Here is a 10,594-nt window from a genome sequence, read left to right as displayed (position 1 = left end):
TTGAGTGGGTTGATTAATAACCTGAACCAGATTACAGACACTGGTTACAGTGAGAAGCTTCCTGTTGAGTGGGTTGATTAATAACCTGAACCAGATTACAGACACTGGTCACAGTGAGAAGCTTCCTGTTGAGTAGGTTGATTAATAACCTGAACCAGATTACAGACACTGGTTACAGTGAGAAGCTTCCTGTTGAGTGGGTTGATTAATAACCTGAACCAGATTACAGGCACTGGTTACAGTGAGAAGCTTCCTGTTGAGTGGGTTGATTAATAACCTGAACCAGATTACAGACACTGGTTACAGTGAGAAGCTTCCTGTTGAGTGGGTTGATTAATAACCTGAACCAGATTACAGACGCTGGTCACAGTGAGAAGCTTCCTGTTGAGTGGGTTGATTAATAACCTGAACCAGATTACAGACGCTGGTTACAGTGAGAAGCTTCCTGTTGAGTGGGTTGATTAATAACCTGAACCAGATTACAGACACTGGTCACAGTGAGAAGCTTCCTGTTGAGTGGGTTGATTAATAACCTGAACCAGATTACAGACACTGGTTACAGTGAGAAGCTTCCTGTTGAGTGGGTTGATTAATAACCTGAACCAGATTACAGACGCTGGTTACAGTGAGAAGCTTCCTGTTGAGTGGGTTGGTTAATAACCTGAACCAGATTACAGACACTGGTCACAGTGAGAAGCTTCCTGTTGAGTGGGTTGATTAATAACCTGAACCAGATTACAGACACTGGTTACAGTGAGAAGCTTCCTGTTGAGTGGGTTGATTAATAACCTGAACCAGATTACAGACACTGGTTACAGTGAGAAGCTTCCTGTTGAGTGGGTTGATTAATAACCTGAACCTGATTACAGACACTGGTTACAGTGAGAAGCTTCCTGTTGAGTGGGTTGATTAACAACCTGAACCAGATTACAGACACTGGTTACAGTGAGAAGCTTCCTGTTGAGTGGGTTGATTAATAACCTGAACCAGATTACAGACACTGGTTACAGTGAGAAGCTTCCTGTTGAGTGGGTTGGTTAATAACCTGAAACAGGTTACAGACACTGGTCACAGTGAGAAGCTTCCTGTTGAGTGGGTTGATTAATAACCTGAACCAGATTACAGACACTGGTCACAGTGAGAAGCTTCCTGTTGAGTGGGTTGATTAATAACCTGAACCAGATTACAGGCACTGGTTACAGTGAGAAGCTTCCTGTTGAGTGGGTTGATTAATAACCTGAACCAGATTACAGACACTGGTTACAGTGAGAAGCTTCCTGTTGAGTGGGTTTATTAATAACCTGAACCAGATTACAGGCACTGGTTACAGTGAGAAGCTTCCTGTTGAGTGGGTTGATTAATAACCTGAACCAGATTACAGGCACTGGTTACAGTGAGAAGCTTCCTGTTGAGTGGGTTGATTAATAACCTGAACCAGATTACAGACACTGGTTACAGTGAGAAGCTTCCTGTTGAGTGGGTTGATTAATAACCTGAACCAGATTACAGGCACTGGTTACAGTGAGAAGCTTCCTGTTGAGTGGGTTGATTAATAACCTGAACCAGATTACAGACACTGGTCACAGTGAGAAGCTTCCTGTTGAGTGGGTTGATTAATAACCTGAACCAGATTACAGACACTGGTTACAGTGAGAAGCTTCCTGTTGAGTGGGTTGATTAATAACCTGAACCAGATTACAGACACTGGTTACAGTGAGAAGCTTCCTGTTGAGTGGGTTGATTAATAACCTGAACCAGATTACAGACACTGGTCACAGTGAGAAGCTTCCTGTTGAGTGGGTTGATTAATAACCTGAACCAGATTACAGACACTGGTTACAGTGAGAAGCTTCCTGTTGAGTGGGTTGATTAATAACCTGAACCAGATTACAGACACTGGTCACAGTGAGAAGCTTCCTGTTGAGTGGGTTGATTAATAACCTGAACCAGATTACAGACACTGGTTACAGTGAGAAGCTTCCTGTTGAGTGGGTTGATTAATAACCTGAACCAGATTACAGACGCTGGTTACAGTGAGAAGCTTCCTGTTGAGTGGGTTGATTAATAACCTGAACCAGATTACAGACACTGGTCACAGTGAGAAGCTTCCTGTTGAGTGGGTTGATTAATAACCTGAACCAGATTACAGACACTGGTTACAGTGAGAAGCTTCCTGTTGAGTGGGTTGATTAATAACCTGAACCAGATTACAGACGCTGGTTACAGTGAGAAGCTTCCTGTTGAGTGGGTTGATTAATAACCTGAACCAGATTACAGACACTGGTCACAGTGAGAAGCTTCCTGTTGAGTGGGTTGATTAATAACCTGAACCAGATTACAGACACTGGTCACAGTGAGAAGCTTCCTGTTGAGTGGGTTGATTAATAACCTGAACCAGATTACAGACACTGGTCACAGTGAGAAGCTTCCTGTTGAGCGGACAGTTTGATGACAACCAGTCAATATTCAGGTCCCCAAGAAAGTAGACCTCTCTGTTTACATCACGTACACTATCAAGCATTTCACACACATTATTTAGATACTGACTGTTCGCACTTGGTGGCCTATAGCAGCACCCCACTTGGTTGCCTATAGCAACCACAACACTTCAATAACACTTGACATAAGATCTTCTCTAAGTATTATGGGGGGGGGGGTGCGCGCAACTCAATTTTAGGAAGGTGTTCTTAATGTTTTGTACGCTCAGCGTATGTTGAGCATGTCATAACTATATCTCCAGTGTAGTTGGTTTTGTGCGTTAACCTTTTCTAAACCTGAGGTCTAACTCTTGTTTGATTCTCTGTCTCTCTATCGCCCCCCAGGGGCCAAGAAGGAGGGAGCGGCGGGGTTCTTCAAGGGCATAGGGAAGGGTCTGGTGGGGGTGGTGGCCAGGCCGACAGGGGGCATCGTAGACATGGCCTCCAGCACCTTCCAAGGCATACAGAGGTTAGTAGAGAGACACAGGACACCAGAGACAAATACAGGACACTACAGAGGTTAGTAGAGAGACACAGGACACTACAGAGGTTAGTAGAGAGACACAGGACACTAGAGACAAATACAGGACACTACAGAGGTTAGTAGAGACAGGACACTACAGAGGTTAGTAGAGAGACACAGGACACTAGAGACAAATACAGGACAGTATTTAGGTTAGTAGAGGCGGGACACTACAGGGGTTAGTAGAGGAGGGACACTACAGGGGTTAGTAGAGGCGGGACACTACAGGGGTTAGTAGAGGCAAATAAAGGACACTACGAAGGTTATTAGAGACAAATGAAGGACACTACAGGGGTTAGTAGAGACACAGGACACTACAGGGGTTAGTAGAGGCGGGAGACTACAGAGGTTAGTAGAGACAAATAAAGGACACTACGAAGGTTATTAGAGACAAATAAAGGACACTACAGGGGTTAGTAGAGACACAGGACACTACGGAGAATAGTAGAGGTGGAACACTACAGGGGTTAGTAGAGGAGGGACACTACAGGGGTTAGTAGAGACGGGACACTACAGGGGTTAGTGGAGGCGGGACACTACAGGGGTTAGTAGAGACACAGGACACTACATGGGTTAGTAGAGTAGGGACACTACAGAGGTTAGTAGAGACACAGGACACTAGAGACAAATACAGGACACTACAGAGGTTAGTAGAGACAGGACACTACAGGGGTTAGTAGAGAGACACAGGACACTAGAGACAAATACAGGACACTACAGAGGTTAGTAGAGATGGGACACTACAGGGGTTAGTAGAGACAAATACAGGACACTACAGGGGTTAGTAGAGACACAGGACACTACAGGGGTTAGTAGAGGAGGGACACTACAGGGGTTAGTAGAGGAGGGACACTACAGGGGTTAGTAGAGATACAGGACACTACAGGGGTTAGTAGAGGCGGGACACTACAGGGGTTAGTAGAGGAGGGACACTACAGGGGTTAGTAGAGGCGGGACACTACAGGGGTTAGTAGAGGAGGGACACTACAGGGGTTAGTAGAGGTGGGACACTACAGGGGTTAGTAGAGGAGGGACACTACAGGGGTTAGTAGAGATACAGGACACTACAGGGGTTAGTAGAGGAGGGACACTACAGGGGTTAGTAGAGGAGGGACACTACAGGGGTTAGTAGAGGAGGGACACTACAGGGGTTAGTAGAGGAGGGACACTACAGAGGTTAGTAGAGGAGGGACACTACAGGGGTTAGTAGAGGGGGGACACTACAGGGGTTAGTAGAGGAGGGACACTACAGGGGTTAGTAGAGTAGGGACACTACAGGGGTTAGTAGAGGAGGGACACTACAGGGGTTAGTAGAGGAGGGACACTACAGGGGTTAGTAGAGGCGGGACACTACAGGGGTTAGTAGAGGAGGGACACTACAGGGGTTAGTAGAGGCAGGACACTACAGGGGTTAGTAGAGGAGGGACACTACAGGGGTTAGTAGAGGAGGGACACTATAGGGGTTAGTAGAGGAGGGACACTACAGGGGTTAGTAGAGGAGGGACACTACAGGGGTTAGTAGAGGCGGGACACTACAGGGGTTAGTAGAGGCGGGACACTACAGGGGTTAGTAGAGGAGGGACACTACAGGGGTTAGTAGAGGCGGGACACTACAGGGGTTAGTAGAGGCGGGACACTACAGGGGTTAGTAGAGGCGGGACACTACAGGGGTTAGTAGAGGCGGGACACTACAGGGGTTAGTAGAGGAGGGACACTACAGGGGTTAGTAGAGGAGGGACACTACAGGGGTTAGTAGAGGAGGGACACTACAGGGGTTAGTAGAGGAGGGACACTACAGGGCTTATTGTGATTTTATTTGGTTTGTTTAATGTGGTATTGTGTAACATTATTTATGTCTCTGTCTGGCGGTCATAACCATGTTTGGTGCTTTATGTTCTGTACCTTATAATTCTGACTAATTTTGTTAACTGTTCTGTTTTCATTTTGTTTTCTCATAAGTTAATGCCTTGGAGATGTTGTTTTTGTCTTTCTGTTGAGTGAGTATTTGGTGAGATGTGGGAAAGCTATGGTAATGACTGGTCGGCCATAGGGGAGGGGTTTGGTATCATAGGGGAGGGGTTTGGTATCATAGGGGAGGGGTTTGGTATCATAGGGGAGGGGTTTGGTATCATAGGGGAGGGGTTTGGTATCATAGGGGAGGGGTTTGGTATCATAGGGGAGGGGTTTGGTATCATAGGGGAGGGGTTTGGTATCATAGGGGAGGGGTTTGGTATCATAGGGGAGGGGTTTGGTATCATAGGGGAGGGGTTTGGTATCATAGGGGAGGGGTTGGGACTATAGGGGAGGGGTTTGGGACTATAGGGGAGGGGTTTGGGACTATAGGGGAGGGGTTTGGGACTATAGGGGAGGGGTTTGGGACTATAGGGGAGGGGTTTGTGACTATAGGGGAGGGGTTTGTGACTATGGGGGAGGGGTTTGGGACTATAGGGGAGGGGTTTGGGACTATGGGGGAGGGGTTTGGGACTGTAGGGGAGGGGTTTGGTATCATAGGGGAGGGGTTTGGTATCATAGGGGAGGGGTTTGGTATCATAGGGGAGGGGTTTGGGACTATACGGGATGGGGTTTGGGACTATAGGGGAGGGGTTTGGGACTATAGGGGAGGGGTTTGGGACTATAGGGGAGGGGTTTGGGACTATAGGGGAGGGGTTTGTGACTATAGGGGAGGGGTTTGGGACTATAGGGGAGGGGTTTGGGACTATGGGGGAGGGGTTTGGGACTGTAGGGGAGGGGTTTGGTATCATAGGGGAGGGGTTTGGTATCATAGGGGAGGGGTTTGGAATCATAGGGGAGGGGTTCGGGACTATACGGGATGGGGTTTGGGACTATGGGGGAGGGGTTTGGGACTGTAGGGGAGGGGTTTGACTGGCATGGAGGGTTAGTTGTCTTTCTCATAGATCAGATTGTCTGTCAGAGAGGTAAGTGATTGCATGATGTTAAAGTAGTTATTATGCTGTTATAACATGTTACAGATCAAACCAAAGGAAATGATTGGTTAACGCTCAACATTTAACCCCTCCCCTCCATCATTGTTAACACTGCTTCTGCCCTGACTCCTCCCCTGCTCCATTCTGCAGCATCGTGAGGTTCCAACAGACTAAACCCATGAGGACTGAACAGACTGGGAGAGGGCACATTGGTCATCACATTGGTCAGATCGCTTATGGAAGCCCCTCCTCCACCTGTTCTCTCCTCTGGGATTGGCCGACTGCACTAAACCCATGAGGACTGAACAGACTGGGAGAGAGCGAGACTATATTGTTACCCTAAATCTCTTAAAGATTAGAGCTGCTGTTCTCAGCAGATCGTTCTGTATCTCAGTAACGTAAACATCACATTGGTCAGATCGCTTATGGAAGCCCCTCCTCCACCTGTTCTCTCCTCTGGGATTGGCTGACTGCACGAGCGCACGACCACTGCCATGCAGAGATTGGCAGTTTGGCAACGGTTTTTTGTTGCGAAAAAAAAACATGTAGAGAATATAAACTCCACCACATGTCAGGAACCCAAGTTGTATCGCCCCCTGGGGGCTCAAGGTCTGTGATAGACTGTAATGCATCGTAGAGTGGAATGGCGTTTTTGGGGGGGGGGTGCTGGAAAGTAGCTGGGTTCGTTTACATAGTTGATACGGGGTCTGAAATGACTCCTCCAAACGGCACTCTGACTGGAGGACACAGCCAAGTAGACCATTCAGTCTCTACTGTCACTTTACCCCCCTCCCTCCCTCCCTCTAGCTGTCTCATAATCTCCCTTCCTCCTCCTCTCACCTCTCGGGTACCTAATGTTCAGCCAAAACATTCCTAATTCCCCAGTGGTTCTGAGATGCCAAAACACAGCCCCCCATCACATAGTATTTATGTCCATTCACCACCTCATTCATTATCCTTCACAAAGCATATGAATCACCTATCAATTCCTGATAACCTGATGAAATTATTGTTCCATGCTTTCACACTAGAGATAACGAAAGGTGAGATACTGGAACACACACACATACACATGCGCGCGCGTACGTGCACGCATACGTACTCATGCACCGTTTGCCTCCCTCTTTGGGCTGAACAGATTTTTTAAGTTAGTGATTTCTTTCAGAAGCAGGATTCTGTTCGTGCTGGTTTGGTTTTGTTGTAATGTTGTCCTACTCTGCTACTGTGTCTGGCTCATTGGGAAGACATATTACAAAGCAAACTACTTCTTGTTCTTGCTCTTGATTCATGAAACCCTTCCCGATGGTGCGTTCTAATTGGCTCTGTGAGATATGACGGTGCTTTCTGATTGGCTCTGTGAGATATGACGGTGCTTTCTGATTGGCTCTCTGAGATATGACGGTGCATTTTGATCAGGCTGTGAGATCTGTGACGTTTGCGTTGCGATCTGACGGCTCGTTGTGATTGGCAGGGTGGCAGAGTCGACAGAGGAAGTGACCAAGCTGAGGCCGGTCAGACTGATCCGAGAGGATGGAATCATCCGGCCTTACGACCAGGAGGACGCCAAGGGATACGACCTTTTCCAGGTTAGCAACCCACCTTAGGTCACTAAAACACCCATGGACGCCAAGGGATACGACCTTGTCCAGGTTAGCAACCCTCCTTAGAAGGACACTAAAACACCCATGGCTGGAGGTAGACTTGTCCAGGTTAGCAACCCACCTTAGAAGGACACTAAAACACCCATGCCTGGAGGTAGACTTGTCCAGGTTAGCAACCCACCTTAGGGACACTAAAACACCCATGCCTGGAGGTAGACTTGTCCAGGTTAGCAACCCTCCTTAGGTCACTAAAACACCCATGGCTGGAGGTAGACTTGTCCAGGTTAGCAACCCTCCTTAGGTCACTAAAACACCCATGGATGGAGGTAGACTTGTCCAGGTTAGCAACCCACCTTAGGACACTAAAACACCCATGGCTGGAAGTAGACTTGTCCAGGTTAGCAACCCACCTTAGGACACTAAAACACCCATGGCTGGAAGTAGACTTGTCCAGGTTAGCAACCCACCTTAGGACACTAAAACACCCACGGCTGGAGGTAGACTTGTCCAGGTTAGCAACCCTCCTTAGAAGGTCACTAAAACACCCATGGCTGTAGGTAGACTTGTCCAGGTTAGCAACCCTCCTTAAAAAAACACCCACGGCTGGAGGTAGACTTGTCCAGGTTAGCAACCCTCCTTAGAAGGTCACTAAAACACCCATGGCTGTAGGTAGACTTGTCCAGGTTAGCAACCCTCCTTAGGGACACTAAAACACCCATGGCTGGAGGTAGACTTGTCCAGGTTAGCAACCCTCCTTAGACACTAAAACACCCATGGCTGTAGGTAGACTTGTCCAGGTTAGCAACCCACCTTAGGACACTAAAACACCCATGGCTGTAGGTAGACTTGTCCAGGTTAGCAACCCACCTTAGGACACTAAAACACCCATGGCTGTAGGTAGACTTGTCCAGGTTAGCAACCCTCCTTAGGACACTAAAACACCCATGGCTGTAGGTAGACTTGTCCAGGTTAGCAAACCCTCCTTAGGACACTAAAACACCCATGGCTGTAGGTAGACTTGTCCAGGTTAGCAAACCCTCCTTAGGACACTAAAACACCCATGGCTGTAGGTAGACTTGTCCAGGTTAGCAACCCACCTTAGGTAAAACACCCATGGCTGTAGGTAGACTTGTCCAGGTTAGCAACCCTCCTTAGGTCACTAAAACACCCATGGCTGTAGGTAGACTTGTCCAGGTTAGCAACCCTCCTTAGGACACTAAAACACCCATGGCTGTAGGTAGACTTGTCCAGGTTAGCAACCCTCCTTAGGACACTAAAACACCCATGGCTGTAGGTAGACTTGTCCAGGTTAGCAACCCTCCTTAGAAGGTCACTAAAACACCCATGGCTGTAGGTAGACTTGTCCAGGTTAGCAACCCTCCTTAGGACACTAAAACACCCATGGCTGTAGGTAGACTTGTCCAGGTTAGCAACCCTCCTTAGAAGGTCACTAAAACACCCATGGCTGTAGGTAGACTTGTCCAGGTTAGCAACCCTCCTTAGGACACTAAAACACCCATGGCTGGAGGTAGACTTGTCCAGGTTAGCAACCCTCCTTAGGACACTAAAACACCCATGGCTGTAGGTAGACTTGTCCAGGTTAGCAACCCTCCTTAGGACACTAAAACACCCATGGCTGTAGGTAGACTTGTCCAGGTTAGCAACCCTCCTTAGGACACTAAAACACCCATGGCTGTAGGTAGACTTGTCCAGGTTAGCAACCCACCTTAGGACACTAAAACACCCATGGCTGGAGGTAGACTTGTCCAGGTTAGCAACCCACCTTAGGACACTAAAACACCCATGGCTGTAGGTAGACTTGTCCAGGTTAGCAACCCTCCTTAGGACACTAAAACACCCATGGCTGTAGGTAGACTTGTCCAGGTTAGCAACCCACCTTAGGACACTAAAACACCCACGGCTGGAGGTAGACTTGTCCAGGTTAGCAACCCTCCTTAGGACACTAAAACACCCACGGCTGGAGGTAGACTTGTCCAGGTCGTAGAGAAAGGGGACCATATAACAACTAGATCTTTTTACTATTTCAATTTCTGCACTTTACTATTCTAAATTATATATTTTAACTTTTTTTTTTTCCCTTATACAGTGTATTATATGTCAATCTGAAAGTGTCGTGTTGAAACCAATGAGTTTAATCTTTTGTCTTTACAGAAATGAAACATTCTTTCTTTTTGACCCGATGACCTTGAAGTGTTTTTCCTCTTCTAATTTCCCCTGTCCTTGTGTTTTTCTTTCTCTCTCTCCTTCTCTTTCTCTCTCCTTCTCTCTCTCTCTCCTTCTCTTTCTCTCTCCTCTCTTTCTCCCTCTCTCCTTCTCTTTCTCTCTCCTTCTCTCTCTCTCTCCTTCTCTTTCTCTCTCCTTCTCTTTCTCTCTCCTTCTCTTTCTCCCTCTCTCCTTCTCTTTCTCCCTCTCTCCTTCTCTTTCTCCCTCTCTCCTTCTCTTTCTCTCTCTCTCCTTCTCTTTCTCTCTCTCTCTCCTTCTCTTTCTCTCCTCTCCTTTTCTTTCTCTCTCTCTCTCCTTCTCTTTCTCTCTCTCCTTCTCTTTCTCCCTCTCTCCTTCTTTCTCCCTCTCCTTCTCTTTCTCCCTCTCTCTCCTTCTTTCTCCTTCTCTCTCTCTCCTTCTCTCTCCCTCTCTCCTTCTTTCTCCCTCTCTCCCTTCTCTCTCTCTCTTTCTCCCTCTCTCCTTCTCTTTCTCCCTCTCTCTCCTTCTCTTTCTCCCTCTCTCCTTCTCTTTCTCTCTCTCTCCTTCTCTTTCTCCTCTTCTCCCTCTCTCTCTCTCTCTTCTCCCTCTCTCCTCTCTCTCTCCTTCTCTCTCTCTCTCCTTCTCTTTCTCTCTCTCTCCTTCTCTTTCTCTCTCTCTCCTTCTCTTTCTCCTTCTCTCTCCCTCTCTTTCTCTCCCTCTCTCCTTCTCTTTCTCTCTCTCTCCTTCTCTTTCTCTCTCTCTCCTTCTCTTTCTCCCTCTCTCCTTCTCTTTCTCCCTCTCTCCTTCTCTTTCTCCCTCTCTCCTCTTCTCTTTCTCCCTCTCCTT

The 10,594-nt window shown here is 47.5% G+C and overlaps 3 long non-coding RNA genes and 1 pseudogene across 7 annotated transcripts in view; 2 read left to right on the top strand and 2 right to left on the bottom strand.

Annotated features, from left to right (window-relative positions):
* Positions 1-1,728, bottom strand: part of LOC127926464 (uncharacterized) — a 2,497-nt gene extending 769 nt beyond the window's left edge. For 2 of the 3 annotated variants that reach the window (XR_008124188.1, XR_008124190.1), the window contains exons 1-2: positions 1,622-1,728; positions 598-661 (exon numbers count right to left, since the gene is read on the bottom strand). This is a non-coding gene — a long non-coding RNA (uncharacterized LOC127926464). Of the gene's footprint in view, positions 534-597; positions 662-1,621 lie in introns of all 3 variants that reach the window. The other variant, XR_008124189.1, reaches the window with a different exon arrangement.
* Positions 1-8,090, top strand: part of LOC127926461 (intermembrane lipid transfer protein VPS13C-like) — a 54,383-nt pseudogene extending 46,293 nt beyond the window's left edge.
* On the bottom strand, positions 7,472-9,675 carry LOC127926463 (uncharacterized). Of its 2 annotated transcripts, none has more exons than XR_008124186.1 (3): positions 9,330-9,675; positions 7,668-7,727; positions 7,472-7,607 (listed from the first exon to the last, which is right to left on the bottom strand). It is a non-coding gene; the product is annotated as an uncharacterized LOC127926463 (long non-coding RNA). The 2 variants fall into 2 exon arrangements; XR_008124187.1 differs by lacking the exon at positions 9,330-9,675 and adding an exon at positions 8,414-8,512.
* LOC127926462 (uncharacterized) lies at positions 8,502-9,344 on the top strand. 2 transcript variants are annotated; one of them, XR_008124185.1, is made up of 4 exons: positions 8,502-8,572; positions 8,684-8,971; positions 9,032-9,145; positions 9,260-9,344. It is a non-coding gene; the product is annotated as an uncharacterized LOC127926462 (long non-coding RNA). The 2 variants fall into 2 exon arrangements; XR_008124184.1 differs by having other exon boundaries at positions 8,560-8,630.
* Positions 9,676-10,594: the final 919 nt, after the last annotated feature.

The sequence above is a fragment of the Oncorhynchus keta genome, unplaced genomic scaffold, assembly GCF_023373465.1.
Source record: "Oncorhynchus keta strain PuntledgeMale-10-30-2019 unplaced genomic scaffold, Oket_V2 Un_contig_7619_pilon_pilon, whole genome shotgun sequence".
NCBI lineage: Eukaryota > Metazoa > Chordata > Actinopteri > Salmoniformes > Salmonidae > Oncorhynchus > Oncorhynchus keta.
The sequence above is the reverse complement of the archived record's forward strand: the minus strand, read 5'-3'. Positions and strand labels throughout refer to the sequence as shown.